Raw genomic sequence first — 18,432 nt, 5'->3', positions numbered from 1 at the left:
ATACTTTATGAAGGTAAGTGGTCCCCCCTCACTTTTAGAATCATACATTCTGATGACTAAAATTGGTCAATAGAGTATGCCTTTGCTCATGCTTTGGTTCTTAATCTAATGCCTCATTCATTTAATTTTCTGAGTATGAGTTCTTAGCACATCAAAGAGCTGCTAAAATGCAAGAGAGCATGCTTTAACAGATAGCATGCTTTAGGGAGCAAATAAAAACCCTAACTCAAATGATTTTGACAAAGAGCAAAAAATTTTAAGTCCCATAACTAGAAGACCGGGGATAGATTAAAACATTATTTTTTAACTCACTCATTTTTTTGAGGACTCAGATTTCTTCCTTCTCTTGACTCTGTCTGCTTAATTCAGCAAATCAGCTTGTAAGTCTCCTCCTGGTCACAAGATGGCTACAGAATTTCCAGGTATCACCACCTGACTTCACAACATCCAGCAACAATAACAGCAGGAGAGAAACTATTACCTTGTTCACAACCCCCAATTCATTTTATCAGCCAGAAAACCTTTCACAGGAACTACAGAGGTCATACCCCATCCCCTCTTATTGCCTAGAATTGCCCCACATTCCCACACCTCAACCAGTCACTAACAAATAAGAAATGAGACCACCTAATTATTTTAAGGTCAATCTTTATTGCTCTGGGCTGAGGTTATAGCACACTTTTTCTTAAAAAAAAAAAAAAAAAAAAAAGGCAAAAATAAGCTAAAAAAAAAAAGGGAAGACACTGAAACATTAAAAAAAAACAAAAAGAAAAAAGGGAAAATTCGGACCAACTAAGTATGCTGAAAGTGATACTGAAGACTGAAATGTAAATAAAAGCACATTTATCAATTACTATATACCCAAAGCTACTATTTAATATGGTCAGATGTACTAAGAACCAACTTCACAGTAAGGGCAGAAATATCAACAGAGCCATAAGAAATTTACTTACTACCTTCGATAAGCAGGATAAACAGTAGTAAAATTTTTATTGAGTAGCATAGACAGCTCCATGTTTTAAGGTATCCTGCCTGAAAGGTTTTTGAAATCAGAGTGATTATTTCTCATCTAACATAAAATCAACTTACCGTATAGGACACTAGATGCAGTTTATCTTCATTGTCAAGAGGTCTATAAATGCACTTGTATTACCTAATGAGAAAAATCAACACATAAATACTCATTCTATGATTTCAATACTTATTCTACAGCTACAGTAATTAAAACAGTGTGCTATGAGAATTAAGGTAAGTACATAGATCAATGGAACTAAACGGGAACTCCTGGATAAATCTATACATAAATGACTCATTGATTCTCAAGAGACAATGCAAAGTAATCAAATGGAGAAAGAAAGGATTCTTTTCAACAAACAGGGTTTGAACAACCAGATAAAAATGAAACTGAATCCTCACCTCCCACTATATGTAAAAATTATTTTGAGATAGATCACAGTTACAAACATTAAAAAAAGCTTCTTAAAGGACATAAGAAACGACTTTATGACCTAAGAGACAAAGATTTCTTAGGACACACATTTCAAGAAAAACTTGCACAAAAATATTGATAGCAGTCTTATTCATCAGTAACTCCAAGCTGGAAATAACCCAAATATCCAACAACAGGGAAATGAAAGAAAAATAATATTATATTCATACAATAAAAAATTAACCACCGGTGCATTCAACAATTTGGATGACTATCAAAAGCATAATGCTGAATGAAGAAGCCAGCCACAAAAGTACATAGCTTTGTTATTCTGTTTCTATTTTAATTCTGTTCTATTCAAGGACAAGTGAAGCTACCCTGATGTGCTGCAATTAAGAACAGTTGGTGCACACTACTACTGTATATAAACTAGATAAACAACAGGGACCTACTGTATAGCACAGGGAACTATACTCAGTATCTTGCAATAACCTATAACGAAAGAAAATCTTCCAAAGAATATATATATGTGTTTAAATAAATCACTTTGCTGTATACCTGAAATACTGTAAATCAACGATATTTCAAAAATTAGAAAACAGAACAGTTAGCTTCCTCTGGGTAGAAGAAGTGGACAATTGATAGGGAAGAAACACAAGCGGTGAAGGAAATGTTTGTATCTTGACTGGAGTCATCATTACTTGCATGTATACATGTAGCAAAACTCACTGACTTGTACGCTTAATATCTGTGTGGGGGATTTTTGGTAAATTATTTCTGAATAAAAAATAATGCACAATTGCATGAATATGTGAGTGCTGAATTGTAAATTGCATCTTTATTTAATGTCTACTTTAAGATCTCTAAAATTGTGACATGTTTTAATTGCAGCCTAAAGAAACTTTCCAGCCATCTGGCAGTGAATTCTTTAAGAGTAATATCAATATTTATTTATTTAGCAAAAATTTTACTGAAGTATAAAATATATGCAGAGATCTTAAGTGTACAGCTTGATTTTTTCTTATAAAATAAATAATCTTGTATAACTACCTCTGAGATCAAAATGTAAAACATTACCAGCACCACGGAAGCTTCCCACTACCCCCTCATTACTATGTAGTGTTCCAATGTGTGAATACACCACAGTTGATTCTGATATTAGTTTCTGGTGGTTATAAATAAAACTGTCAGGAACATTCTTGTATACTTTTGGTGTGCATATGCATTTGTTTATGGGTCATAAGGTAGGCATATGTTCAGCTTCCTAGGTACTATCTAATAGTTTTCTAAAATGGTTATGCCAGTTTGCATTCTCACCAACAATATATAAGAATCCAAGTTGTTCTACACCCTTGCCAAAAATTGTTATGTCAGATTTGTGTTTAGTTTTTGTTTGGTTGCTTGGTTTGTTTCCATTGTGCATGAGTTGAGGGTGGGGGCAGGGGCGAGGGAGGAGGAGTAGAACTAATTTTTGCTTTTTGTTTTTTAATGCTCTATTGGTATCTTATTATGGTTTTAACCTGAAGTTCAATTTTAACTTATACTTGGATCATTAATTATTGCTTTAAATCAGGGGTCCCCAACCTCCAGGATCTAATGCCTGATGATCTGAGGTGGAGCTGATGTAAATAAAATGCACAATAAATGCAATACACATGAATGATTGTGAAACCATCCCCTTGTCTTCTGTGGTCTGTTAAAAAAAATTGTCTTCCACAAAACTGGTCCCCAGTGCCAAAAAGGTTGAGGACTGCTGCTTTAAGTGTCTTCAAAAAGATTACACGATAAAGTGACTTTATATGTTACAAGCAAAGAAACAGTGTAGCAGGGGATGTGCAAATGTCACAATTTAGTGTTATTCTTATAAAGCAACAACCCCACAACTAAGTGCCATGAATGACTTGTGAAAGGGTTGATGACGCTGCATTTGCCATTGACCAAACACACAAGAGGGAAAGCTTGTTAGGGAAAGACTGCTAGGCCCAACCCCGGATGATACAACTGAAAGCAGTAGAATTTGCCAAGTCTTCATGCTACCTGTGAAACAGATGATCACTCCCTGGTGTATAGATGAGGAAATTGAGTGATTAGCAAAAGAATTCATACTCAGATGGGTGCAATTCTAATACCTGTGCTCTTTCCATATAAGTCAAACAGACGTAAAAGAAGCAAGAAAAAAGTCATGACCTTTGCCCATATTAATCATCATAATCTGTAATTCTCAGAACCATGATCTTAGTAGAACAGCCCTCAGCACAACATTCTCTGCATCCAAGCAAAGCAGAGATGAATCCCCTCTTTCCTGTGAGAAAACTGAGAGGCTGATGGATCGTTGTGATCACAGAGCTGGTTGGAGAAGCAGAACTAGGGACAGAATCAGAACCCCCCACTATCAAGGGCAGAACAATATGCTTCATTGCCATAGGAGAAGTTAGCCAAGCACACCAATCTTCCGTCATCTGTGTCTGTCCTCAGGCTTGAGCTACAGGCAGAGTGTGGGTTTGGCAGATGCAAGGATTTCTTGGCCTCCTCCCCACCCCTTACATACTCCATTCTCTTTTCTCAAACAGCTAGCTCAAAATAACCTGAAAAAGAACATTCACTCTTGGGACTTGGTGTTTTAACTGATTTCTCCTCTCCTAAAGTGTCACCAAGGATATCAAATCCTACTTAATGAAGGACTGAAGAAATATTTTAGAGGTGATGGTCTTCTCAAGGCACATAAACCAATGTGTTAGTTAGGCCTAGAGATTAAAATATCCAGCAATCCATAGGAACTACGTTGCCCTGAAAGGGCATCTCCATTTAGAGCTAAGAGTCTCTTTGAATTACATCATTCATGATAAGGATAAAGACTTCCCAGCCCACTGACTCACAAAGATGTGTTTAACTAGCCTAATTAGGCCTGAAGTGGCAAATTGCCCTTACAAGAAAGCTAATGCTTTTCGCCAACATGTCAATGATCCAACTGTTCCTTTGTCCTCATAATGATTGGCTTAACAAGGCAGGAAACACCTTTAAAAATCAAGTTTGTGTACGTCTTGATTCATTGTGACTGAGAAACCGTTTTCTCAACCAAGGGGGAACGTCCCAGCAACTCACACAGCTGGCAAAACAGAATACATGTTTCAGAGGCGTGATTAAAAAATAATATACAAAGATTTGTTTCCAGTGGGTGATAATCTCTGCAGATAAATAAGTCTCCAAGCCACAAGCAACACTGGGAAAATAAATAATGAGATTCTGGTTGGAGTTTGCTTGCCACTAAACAGTGGTCCCCAGCTGGTGGGAAAGACCTCCCTGACCAGCAGAGGATCTTGGAGTAGCCCATGGGCCATGTGGAAGAGGAAGGTGCCATTTCTAAGGCTAAATCAATTCCACTGGTGAGTAAACAGAGGCATCTGCGTGCTAAGCTGCTTCAGTCATGTCTGAATCTTTGCCACCCTATGGACTGTAGCCCACCAGGTTCCTCTGCCCATGGGATTCTGCAGGCAAGAATACTGGAGTGGGTTGCCATGCCCTCTTCTAGGCAATCTTACAAATCCTCATCGCTTATGTCTCCTGCATTGGCAGGCAGGTTCTTTATCATTAGCACCACCTTGGAATTCCCTTTTAAAGTTTAAGATTACTAAAAGGTAATAGATGGTGAAGTTAGAGGAAACTGTGAGACCGCTGAATTTTCTTCAGTGTCTCCAATTTTTGCTCTAAAACAGACTCTGGGAGGAATCGTTGTGTAACGTAGAGAATTCTCCTGTTATATAAATAGCTCTCCCCTCATCTTTTATGCTTTATATGTTTGGATTTTCATATATTGACTTTTTACACAAGGCTACATTTCAGAAAATGGAAGAAAAAATCATTTTGTGGAGATGGGAGAGTCAATAAAAGTCAAGGAAATGTGCATCAAATTATTCAGAAGCACTCTCTTTGATAATTCTCTTTTCAGTTGATCAGAGACAGTATTCTCTCCATTGAGAGGAGGAGAAAGTTCCTGTTGGAAAACAGTGAAATACAGAATGACTTCCCAGAGAACGTGGATCTTCATTGAGTTTAACAGACATTCAAATCTTCTAAAATGATTAGTGCATTTGTGAGATTCATAAAGCTGAAAGAACTTTTGTGAACACTAATATCATAGGCTGCTCCTCAAAAAATCATTTTCAAATAAATAAAAGCTTAATTTTACTCTCATATTGGAGTCAAAAACATAGCTGCATAGAAGAGACTAGGAGAAAGTCTATAGCAAAGAAACCTGTTAACATTGTTTCACATACCATTTCCCAAACACTCAATCATGGAACTGTTTTTTCTTATAATACATAGCAACTCCTCAAGTGTAACACTCTGAAAAATACAGTTTTAGTTAGGAAAAGGTTGAAACAGTCCAACTTCCTCATTTACTTGGTGGGTGGGAAAAAACAACCACGGTGGAGAAAAGACAGTCTTTTTCAACAAGTGGTGCTGGAAAAACTTGACAGCTACCTGTAAAAGAATGAAACTGGAGCATCCTTTAACACCATATACAAAAATAAAGCCAAAAATTTATTAAAGACCTAAATGTAAGACCAGAAACCATAAAGCTCCCAGAAAAAAACCATAGAATATTCTTTGACATAAATTATAACAATACATTTTAATCTGTATCCTGAAGCAAGGGAAATAAAAGCAAAAATAAACAAATGGTACATAATTAAACTTAAAAACATTTGCACATCAAAGAAAATCATTGACAAAATGAAAAGACAACCTATTGAATGGGAGAAAATATTTACAAATCATATGATGAAGGGGTTAACATCCAAAATATATCAAGAGGTCATACAAGTCAAAAGTCAAAACACAAGCAATCCAATCAAAAAATGGGAAGAATACTTGAATAGACATTTTTCCAAAGAAGATACACAGATGGCCAACAGGCGCTTGAAAAGATGCTCAACATCACTCATCATCAGAGAAATGTAAATTAACAACACAATGAAGTGTCACCTCACACCTATTAGAGTCAGTCAGTTCAGTCGCTCAGTTGTGTCCGACTCTTTGCAACCCCATGGACTGCAGCACGCCAGGCTTCCCTGTCCATCACCAACTCCCAGGACTTACTCAAACTCATGTCCATTGAGTCGGTGATACCATCCAACCATCTCATCCTCTGTCATCCCCTTCTCCTCCCCCCTTCAACCTTTCCCAGCATCAGGGTTTTTTCCAATGAGTCAGTTCTTTACATCAGGTGGCCAAAGTATTGGAGCTTTAGCTTCAGCATCAGTCCTTCTAATGAATATTCAGGCTGATTTCCTTTAGGAGGGACTGGTTGGATTTCCTTGCAGTCAAAGGGACTCTCAAGAGTGTTCTCCAACACCACAGTTCAAAAGCATTAATTCTTCAGCGCTCAGCTTTCTTTATAATCCGACTCTCACATCCATACATGACTACTGGAAAAACCACAGCTTTGACTAGACAGACCTTTGTTGGCAAAGTAATGTGTCTGATTTTTAATATGATGTTAGAGTGGCTGTCATTAAAAAGAACACAAGTAGCAAACATTGGTGAGGATGTGAAGAAAAGGGAACTCTTGTACACTATTGGTGAGACTGCAAAATTTGTGTATCCACTATAAAAAACATGACGGATCTTTGTCAAAAAACTAAAAATAGAACTACCATATGACCCAGAATTTCCACTCCTGGGGATATATCTGAAAAAAATGAAGATGCTAATTTGAAAAGATACATGCATGCCAGTATTCATAGCGGCATTATTTATTTAATACAACTGCCAACATGTGGAAGTAACCTATGCGTTCACTGACAGATGAATGGATAAAGAAGATGTGGTGTGTGTATACATACATTATATATATATATATATATATATATATATATATATATATATAATGGAATTCTGTGTGCTCAGTCACTCAGTCTGACTCTTGGCAATCCCACGGACTGCAGTTCCCCCACCCAGGCTCCTCTGAAAATTTTCAGGCAAGAATACTGGAGGGGGTTGCCATTTCTTCCTCCAAGGGAACTTCCCCATCCAGGGATAGAACCAGCATCTCTTGCATCTCCTGCATTGTCAGGTGGATTCTTTACACTTCACTACCTGGGGAATTCATAATGGAATTCTACTCAGCCATAAAAGAGCATTAAATTTTAGCATTTGAAACAACATGGATGGATTTGAAGACTATTATCCTAAGTGAAACAAATTAGACGGAGAAAGACAAATACTGTATGATATCACTTAGATGTGGAATCTAAAATATAAAACAAACTTGTAAATAATTTAAAAGAAGAAACAGACTCACATATGCAGAGAACTAATATTTACTAGTGGAAGGAGGGGGAGGGGCAAGATAGGGGTAAGAGGATTAAGAGGTACAAACTACTATGAATAAAATAAATATGCTATAAGGTTATATTGTGGGCTTCTCAGGTGGTGCTAGTGGTAAAGAATCAGCCTGCCAAAGCAGGAGATGTAAGAGACTCGGGTTCGATCCCTGATCAGAAAGATTCCCTGGAGGAGGGCATGGCAAATCACTCCAGTATTTCTTGCCTGGAGAATCTCGTGGATAGAGGAGCCCAGTGGGCTACAGTTCATAGGGTTGCAAAGAGTAGGACATGACAGGTGACTTAGCATGCAAGCACCCATGCACATAAGGTTATATTGTACAACATAGGGAATATAAGAACTATAACTGGAGTATTATCTTTCAAAATTGTGAATCACTCTGTGTATATCTGAAACTTTTATAATAGTGTATATTTTATATATTATGTATCATATATATTATATCTCAATTTAGAAAAAAGTAAATCTGATCAATTTACTTTTGATACAGTTATCAAAGTTATCAAAAAGTTATCAAAAGTTACAGTGCCTAACAGATCCGGCACTTGATCTAACTTTTATCCAACTTCTCTCTAAATGATCCCGAGGGCCATACTCATTAAGGAACCCTACCTGGGTGTTTATCAATTTTGAATGGTAATATGGAAGATTATAGGGCAATATTTTGTCCTCTGGGAGGGGTACATATCACAAAACTCATCTGCTGACTTATCTTCCAATATGGTATGTCTCCTCTAGAAAGAATGGCTCTGGTCCCATTCTAGTGTCATTATAGGTTAAGTCAGCACATGGGAAAAGAATGGTAGGTGTCTGGCTATACTGACCCTCAGTATCACAAGAGCCTGTTGGGGTATACAGTGGTTTGGATGAGAAAATGTGCCCTGGATCATCCGAATTGCTGGAAGGAAGCCCTAAGCAGCTAACTCCATTGTTTCATTTCCATTCACATGGCAAAGCATCATACCTGATCATGTACTATTCTGGTCAAAGGTCATGGGAAATCTAAAGGACATATCCTAGCTAAGAAGTTTTGTTCAACTAAAATTAAATTGATGGATTAAATACAACTAACTATTTTCTGAAATTTAAATTAAATGTGATGTCTTTTCAAAATTTATGTTATCTTAAATGCAAAATAAAAGATATTGTCCAGATTTCTAGTACGTAAGAAGAGAAGGGGTTCTTATGATCTCATAGCCCAGTCCCATAATTTCACAAAGTGATTAAGACAGATAAAATGGTCACACAACTGGTTACTAAGATGACTCAACTAACAGGTTTTTTCCTCTATAAGTATCACCTCCTGAAAATCATTTAGAGTTAAAATATGCCCTAGCATCAGGACCCATATTAGTGATCTTGTATTTATCATGTTGCTGTCCCTTTTTTTCATCCCATTTGTTTTGATTTCTAGTGTGTTTACATTTTCCTTGAAACTAAGCTTTTGGCAGTTCAAATTTTGTCAGAAAAAAAAAAAACAGCTTAAGCCATGATAAAGAAAAAATTGTTTCGGACTATTTCTGCTAGTGAATATTTTTAAGAGAATCTCTGAGTTTGAAAACAAGACACTTTGCAGACTCATAAAATTGGTACAAATTATGTTTGAAAAATAGAATGTGATGTTTGCCAAGAAGCTAAACAGAAAATGGCGTACAAGTAATTTTTTTCTTGAATAAAATTTCTTGTAGAAATCAAGTATTAACTGAGGCTGTGGTGGTTTTCTTTTCGGCAGTGCAAGAGAGAAGCTTCCTGGTCCAGGACCAGAAAAGTACCAACATCCCTCCCCATCATCACCTCCATCTCTCCAATTCTCTCTTAAGCCCCAAGCACTCATCATAGCCACGAGCCAACAGGAAGCTTAGCCCTGTTCATTCCACTTGCCCCAATCCATAGTCAATAATCTATGGAAACTGACTTGCCTGATAGAATAAGTCCTGGTTATGATCAGGAAATGAATGGGACAGGAACATGACTGCAAATTCTGAATAAACCCAGCACTACCGACACCATCTAGGGTCTCAGTGGAAACATGTTACCCCATACATACGTGAACTCCAAGACAGAATTTCCTTCGAATTTCTTTCCTATTACCCGAAGGCTAAGGCTTTCCCATAGGAAGTTGAGACAGGGAGTGATGGAGTTTTGCCCATAGGATTTAGGACTCCTGATACTTCATGGGCTGGACACCTTGGAGACTGTATTCTGTCTGAGTGTCCCACCAATGGCATCTCTCCTGTATATCCCCCTTTCAGGCTAGGCTGTGGGTCTCCTAGAGCAGAGCCAGGCTCAAATATTCACAGGAAATGCTCAGCATAAAAATCATGTTCTGTCAAAATCCACTAGACCTGAAAAACAGTGTGAGCTACTGAAATCTAAGGAAAAGCAATATGTTGCAGAAATCTTATTCCCAGGCTAAAATGCTTGAGAGAAATCCACTTCTTCATCACCCACTGTCATGAATTAGCAAGAGGAAAAGTTGATTTCTGAACTCATTAAGAGAAAGAGAGAACTGTCAGACCTATGTCAGTAATATTTGTGGAGTCCGTGCAATTGTACATTCATGATACGGTTGTAGATTAAAGATATCCTGATCACCTGTGAAGAACCAGCACGAAGGCAGACATCAGACTGAATGTCCCTTAGTTCTTTATGCATCACATCCTCTCTCTCTTACACAAACCCACTATTAAGAAAGGATAACCTGTATTATTTCATACTGGCAAGCATGTGATCATTATGATTTACTAACCCTCTCAAACGTTTCTGGGATATTTGTTAATTACTACTTCTAGTGCTTTTTGGTAGCACTCTTTTTGATTTAACTAAACTTTAAACCAAGCTTGCAGCTCAACAGAGCTGAGATCCAGTCCAGTTTGGTAATTTACTTTCTATGTAGATTTAAGGAATAAGAAGGATCATTTATATTTTTACAATTATTATTCAAAAGAGTATTTTCCTGCCAAAACATGTGTCAGATTGAACAACTGTGGAATCATAGACTGATCAATTGCAGCCTGGAGGAAACAGACTATAAAATAAATCTTGAATTATGACAAGGGTATGATGAAAAGTAGAAAAAATTATTTTTGAGTTCTTTTAGAATAATTTTATTGCTCAGAGATGGTAATGTTTGGACTCTCCCATAAAGGTTCTTCCACCATAGCTCTGGGTGTTTGCGTACTTTTTAGAATTTTAGCACTAGGAGCATTCCTGGAGGCTCAGTGGTAAAGAATCTGACTCCTAACGCAGGAGACGCAGGTTCAGTCCCTGATCCAGGAAGACCCCACATGCGGTGGAGCAACTAACCCTTCATCACAACTATTGAGCCTGTGCTTTAGAGCGCAGGAGCCACAGCTACTGCAGCCCAAGTGCCCTAGAGCCTGTGCTCTGCAGCAAGAGAAGCCACAGCAATGGGAAGCATGCCTACTGCAACTAGAGAAAAGCCCCCACTCTCCGCAACTAGAGAAAAGCCCTCTCAGCAACAAAGACCCAGCACAGACAAAAATAAATAAACAAATAAAGAAAATGTTTTAAAAATTCATAACTAAGATAAAAGAATTTTAGCACTAAATTAGTGGGCCTGTTTTAGGTTGCAAAAGATTCCCTGTGTATAAGAAGAGTAACATCAAAATGTGGAGGCCATTCACTTCTTTAATCTCAGTTCAGTTCAGTTCAGTCACTCAGTCGTGTCCAACTCTTTGCGACGCCATGAATTGCAGCACACCAGGCCTCTCTGTCCATCGCCAACTCCCGGAGTCTACCCAAACTCATGTCCATCGAGTTGGTGATGCCATCCAACCATCTTATCCTCTGTCATCCCCTTCTCCTCCTGCCCCCAGTCCTACCCAGCATTAGGGTCTTTTCCAATGAGTCAACTCTTCGCATGAGGTGGCCAAAGTATTGGAGTTTCAGCTTCAACATCAGTCCTTCCAATGAACACTCAGGACTGATCTCCTTTAGGATGGACTGATTGGATCTCCTTGCAGTGCAAGGGACTCTCAAGAGTCTTCTCCAACACCACAGTTCAAAAGCATTAATTCTGTGGCGCTCAGCTTTCTTCACCGTCCAACTCTCACATCCATACATGACCACTGGAAAAACCATAGCCTTGACTAGACGGACTTTTGTTGGCAAAGTAATGTCTCTGCTTTTAAATATGCTATCTAGGTTGGCCATAACCTTCCTTCCAAGGAGTAAGCATCTTTTAATTTCAAGGCTTTAATCTCAACAGATCTGCAAATAGGGAGAGAGGACTGCTCTTCAGAAAAACAGCTTCCTAGTGGGCCCCATGGCTATTCAGTTGCTAAATCTTGTCTGACTCTTTGTGACCCCATGGACTGTGACACATCAGGCTTCCCTGTCCTTCACTCTCTCCTGGAGTCTGCTCAAACTCGTGTCCATTGAGTCAATTATGCCATCCAACCATCTCATCCTCTGTCACCTCCTTCTCCTCTTGCCCTCAATCTTTCCCAGGATCAAGGTCTTTCCCAATGAGTTGGCTCTTCACTCAAAATATTGGAGCTTCAACTTCAGCATTAGTCCTTGCAATGAACATGCAGCGTTGATTTCCTTTAGGGCTGACTGGTTGACCTCCTTGCAGTCCAAGGGACCCTCAAGAGTCTTCTCCAACACCACAGTGCAAAAGCATCAATTCTTGGGTGCTCAGCCTTCTTTATGGTCCAACTTTCACACCTATACATGACTACTGGAAAAACCATAGCTTTGACTATATGGACCTTTGCTTGCAAAGCGACGTCTCTTCTTTTTAATATGTTGTCTAGTCTGTCATAGCTTCCCTTCCAAGGAGCAAGTGTCTTTTAATTTCATGGCTGCAGTCACCATCCACAGTGATTTGGAGCCCAAGAAAATTAAGTCTGCCACTGTTTCCATTGTTTCCCCATCTATTTTCCATGAAGTAATGGGACCAGATGCCATGATCTTAGTTTCTTGAATGTTGAATTTTATGCTAGTTTTTTCACTCTCCTCTCTCACCTTCATCAAGAGGCTCTTTAGTTCTTCAATTTCTCCCATAAGGGTGGTGTCATCTGCATATCTGAGGTTATTGATATTTCTCCTGGTAATCTTGATTCCAGCTTGAGCTTCATCCAGCTCAGCATTTCTCATGATGTTCTCTGCATATAAGTCAAATAAGCAAGGTGACAATACACAGCCTTGTTGTACTCCTTTCCCAATTTTTAACCAGTCTGTTATTTCATGTCCGTTCTAACTGTTGCTTCTTGATCTGCATACTGGTTTCTCAGGAGGCAGGTTAGGTGGTCTGGTATTCCCATCTCTTGGAGAATTTTCCACAGTTTGTTGTGATCCACACAGTCACAACTTTGGGTTTCCTGGGCAGCTCAAATGGTAAAGAATCTGCCTGCAATGGGGGAGACCTGGGTTTGATCCCCGGGTTGGGACGATCCCCTAGAGAAGGGCATGGCAATGTACTCCAGTATTCTCGCCTGGAGAATTCTATGGGCAGAGGAGCCTAGTGGCCTCCAGTCCATGGGGTCACAAAGAATTGAACAACTGAGTGACTACTACTTTCACTTTTACTTTCTTTCATGCAGTTGAAGGTGTTACCGTAGACAATGAAGCAGATGCTTTCTAAAATTCCCTTGCTTTTTGTATGATCCAATGGATATTGGCAATTTGATCTCTGGTTCCTCTGCCTTTTTGAAAAGTGTGGGCCCCATAGCCTTAGACAAATAAAAGTGGTGGGGTTACTCTCTGCTTCCTTGACTGTGAGTCTAGGAATCAAGGCTACACTATTGGGCCAATGAACCATTTGATGGAGCCATAAATGTGGAGGAAAACAGCCTTGGAGGTTAGCCCATAATGAACTCTGTTTCCTAGGACAGGATTGGGGAGGTGAAAAAACATGTGCACCTGAAAGTGAGCTAGAAAAGGTAATTTCAGAAACATTTTCTCTGTATGTCCCTGTTTGTTTCATTTGTAAGTGAATAGTCCATTTTTAAAACTGACTTGCCTCCATTGTGATAAAAGGAACAGAAAGAATGAGATTCAGCACTGTTCTGATAATGCTGCCCACATCCCTGAGGCCAGGGAGAAGATGGAAATATTGATGATTGAAAGAGTATTCCAAAGGTAAGATCTCCAACTGATATGAGTCTGATTTGATAATTCCATCCTGTGCATCAGCTCACAGGCCATGGGCATCATTGGGGGGCTTATAATGTACAAATTTTGGGATTGATTTTGCCTAAATCTGAAGGGCAGAGGCCTAGGCCCTCTTCTGGGCTGTTTTATTAAAGATTGACTCAGTCTAGAAATGAATGGGAACATGAGAAAAGGTACATTTTATGAAGATGAATCAAACAGTTTTATTCCAAGGGAGAATTGTTTCTTCCTGGAATCCAACCATCGTTTTTTTCAAAGGAAGCTAGAAGAGCAATACTATGCTTTCTGAGATACTAAGCCTATGCCATGACCTGTGTCTTGGACACTTTCAGTCTCCAACGATGGAGATACACTAAATGTCATCACCAGATACAACTGGTGCTTAAGAGATGTGCCCTAGAAGGGAAGCCCTAAAAGGGGGTGGGGCAGGATGGTGGTGGAGAGGTTGATCAGTTCTCCCCAGGGAAATCTGTATACACATAGACACATAAATGTGAAATTGCAGTGGCTATAACTTTTCAAATTGATTTTTCAAGCACCTCCCACCCACAGTAGAAAAAGCCTGCAAATATGTTCCCTCTCTCCATCTTCACAGCTCACATTATTGCCTCCCAGCTTAATACTTTTGAATAAAATTTGGAGATTTCTTGTGTTGAACCAAACATCACTCACTAAGTGTGAGATGAATCCCTCTACTCCACACCTGAGTTAATCATCCCCACCCCAACAACCCACATTAACTAGTCTCAACAGGCTATTTTTTTTCTCCTTTCTTCAAATAATTCAAATCAGACCAGTGACAATTTTAGGCTGAAAGGAGAAAACTGGATGGGAAGCAATTGGTGGCAAAGAAGTGGAAGTTTTCTGGGGCCATATGAAAGAAAATAGAGATGGAAAACTGTACAGGTTTAACTTTCCAAAGAAACCAAGGGAGAACTGGTGAATATCTTCTTTTGAGAAGCTCTTTCCCAACACAGTGACAAATCCATTCTCTTTAACTTGATCCCAGCAGGGAGACATCACTGAGGTCCCTTTCAACAGATGGAAACACTCCACCTGCCTCAAGGATACACTACAGCCTAAACACTACTGTTTCTCATGTCTTGTTAACGTATTCTGTACACTTAAGTCCCATGCAATTATACAGTGTGTGGAGCTCAAGGCCCTTGATGAAGCCCTTAATGCTTTACAAAGTGATTTCCTGGCTTCCTCTCTGAAGTTCGGGTATTGTGGCAGCTGTCAGATCTAAACTGGCCTATTCTTGTTCTCCTCTCATGGATCAGACATCTTTTGTCACATTCTTTGGGCTTCCCTAGTGGTGCAGTGGTGACCTGCCAATGCAAGAGACGTAGATCTGGGTTCGATCCCTGGGTTGGGAAGATCTCCTGAAGTAGAAAATGGCAACCCACTCCAGGATTCTTGCCTGGGAAATTCCATGAACAGAGGATCCTGGCAGGCTACCATCCACAAGATCACGAAGAGTCAGACACGATGCACAGATGGCATGGCGTGCAGTGGTCACATTCTGTCCCTCCTTCTACCCCAACTGTTGCTAGAAACTAGCATCCTGGAAGTGTCATGGATAGGCCTTGCCTCAGCTGCACTGAAGACTCTTGCTTTCCACCCTGGGCTCCTCTGAAAGGTGGTGAGGGATGCCCTAGAGCATAAGCAACCTTAAAGTAGAAGGCAGTTAAGCCCACATGGTTTGATCACTGGGGCATGTGAGCTAATTAAATGAATGCTCTCTCTGTGGGGCAAACCACTGCTTCTCAAATGTGAACACCTGAAGACTTTGTTAAAATACAAAACCCTGGTACCCTCCCCACCAGACGACTTGATTCAGGAGATCAAGAAGGGGCCATGAATTTGCATGTATAACCCAGTCAAGGTGAGGCCAGTGCAGCTCATTCAAGGGTCACACTTAGAGAATCAGTCTGTCCTGTATTCTATCCGCTCCCCAGAGGCCCTCAGAACAGTCATGGGGCAGCCACCAACAGGAATGACCAATCCTTTATGTGCTTCTGCATTGCCTCTCCTCAGGCCTTTGCTCCTGTTTCCTAGAATCACTTCTCAAACACAAACGTCCCAATCTCAGGCTCCACTTTCAAAGGAGACCCAGACAAAGGCATAGACCCTTTAACCCCCACTTGCCTTCAGCACTCCTGTGGGACCCCATCTGACCTGGTTCCTCTGGACAATGTAGATATGAAACCTGACTTCCTATTGCAGCAATGAAGTGTGATCAGGACTAACAACTTGATTCAGCTCTTTAAGCCAGTAGGGCATCTCTGAGATCAGACATTCAAGGCAAGTTTGTGCTGTTGTCATTGTTTCACGCCTTTAAGTCAAGCAATTTGGTTTTCTAACTTTTTTTATGAGACTTCCATGATGTCCACAAGCTTACCAAGATTTCTCAACACTTTCCAGAGAATCCCTCACTGTATCGGGGAGTAACACGTAGGTTTGGGAGTTTTAATGTTGCCGTGTTAAGTGCCTATGCAGTGCCATTCCTCTCTTCTAAATAATAGCACCTGTGCTTTCCTGGTGGTCCAGTGGTTGAGAGTTCCCGTGGCAATGCAGGGCACATGGGATTGATCCCCGGTCTGGGAAGATTGCATATGATGCAGGGCAGCTAAGCCCCTGGAACAACTACTGAGCCCACATACTACAACTACTGAAGCCCGAAGGCCTGGAGTTTGTGCTCACAACAAGAGAAACCAGAGTGAGCAGCCACTGCACCAAAACCAAGAGTAGCCCTCACTCACTGCAACTGAAGAAAGCCCATGAGCAGCAACAAAGGCCCAGTGTAGACAAAAATAAAATGAATAAATAAAAATAAAAACTAAATAATAGCACCTGTGCTTATGCACCATGCCCAGCCCCAGGGCATGAATCACGATTGCCCAATGCCATCATGACAACAAACACCACTGAAAGCATTAGTTGCTCAGCCAGGTCTAACCGTTTGCAACCCCATGGGCTATAGCCTGATAAGCTCCTCCATTCATGAAATTCTCCATGCAAGAATGCTGGAGTGAGTAGCCATTCCCTTCTCCAGGAGATCTTCCCAACCCAGGGATCGAACCCAAGTTGCAGACATATTCTTTACCATCTTATTCACCCTGACTAATACACAGACCATTGCCTAATGCTCATTTCCCAGCCTTTGCATTGCTGGTGTGTGTGGACCATCGGAAACCAAAGGAAGTTTGGGAGTACTTCTGAGAAATGTTTATCTCCCTTGAAAGAAGGAACAATCACACAAGGACAAGTTGTCTCCCTGGTTGTCTCACTGCTTCTGGCCTTTGAATGCAGACCTAACACCTGAAGCAATGGCAGCCATATTGTAGCCATGAGGTCACAAGCACAAACATGAAAAGCCAAACTGCCAAGGACTATAGATCTGCTCAGTAAGCCATGGACTCCCTGGCTCTGTACTTTTTGTTTTATCAGATAATTGACATTGTGACTGCTTAAGTCACCACTAGTCAAGTTCTTTATTTGCATTCAGAAGTATTCTTGGCTTATAGGTGACAAAGGATTAGTATCTAGAATAATAAAGAACTTCCACAAATCAGTAATAATGAGACAGACACCCCAATAAAATAGGTAAAAGATTTTAACAGGTACTTCACAAAAGAAGATACATAATGGCCAAAACACCTATAAAAAAAATGCTCAATATGATTGCTCATCAGGGAAATGCAAATTAAAATGACAGTTAGAGACCACTACATATCCACCTGAATGCCTAAAAATTATAAAGACTGACAATACAGGTCTTGACAACACTGTAGAACAAGGGGAACTCTCCCATGGGAGCGTGGGAGTGGGAATGGTGCAGCCGTTCTGACCAATGGCCGTTTCTAACAAGCCAGATGCCTGCCTACACCGCAGGACAGTTTTAGCCAAACCACAGCACTGCAACCAAAACCACTCGTGGCTTAGCAGTTGTCCTGCTCAGGCCTGGACAGGACAAACTCTGCTACTCCAGCAGAGCCAGACTCTCCTACCCTCCAATCTCACCCATTCATGTTGCTACCTCAAGTTGCATCTTTATCCTTTAGTGTTTCATGTGTGCTGACCCCTAATGAATTCAAAGATGGTCTTGAATTCATTCTTATCTAATGGATAGATTTACCTATTTTTGGAATCCAAAATTAGTAACTTAGGCTGACAGTGACAGATGGAGTTATGGAGATAAGTAGTAAAAGTATTTTATTTTAGAACTTCTCTAAATAAGCTAGGACTTCTGATAAACACATCACTTTATAACCTCATAACTCTTTATTAAATAAATAGGCATTTTATAGATTATAAATAAACGTGTTGATACATATTGATTTTCTAGTTAAGGCTTCAGAGAATAAATACTGAGATTTACAGAGAGCTCTCCTTTGCATATACACATACACACACACACCACATACACATTCCCTCAATTCTCCCTTTCCGTGTAAAAGCAGAAAGCATGGCAGAAGTAATCAAATAGAAAATACTGATGATGCTGGAGC

The 18,432-nt window shown here is 39.9% G+C and overlaps 1 protein-coding gene across 1 annotated transcript in view; it reads right to left on the bottom strand.

Moving 5' to 3' along the window:
- Window positions 1-18,432, bottom strand: part of DCC (DCC netrin 1 receptor) — a 1,991,552-nt gene that overhangs the window by 1,917,691 nt on the left and 55,429 nt on the right. The window contains exon 3 of the mRNA XM_081562140.1: window positions 1,090-1,153. The gene's annotated coding sequence lies outside the window, so the exon portion shown is untranslated. The remainder of the gene's footprint in view (window positions 1-1,089; window positions 1,154-18,432) is intronic.

Source organism: Giraffa tippelskirchi, chromosome 14 (genome assembly GCF_054371585.1).
Source record: "Giraffa tippelskirchi isolate mGirTip1 chromosome 14, T2T-mGirTip1v1.2.pri, whole genome shotgun sequence".
NCBI classification, from domain to species: Eukaryota; Metazoa; Chordata; class Mammalia; order Artiodactyla; family Giraffidae; genus Giraffa; species Giraffa tippelskirchi.
This window is presented reverse-complemented; position numbering and strand designations above follow the sequence as displayed.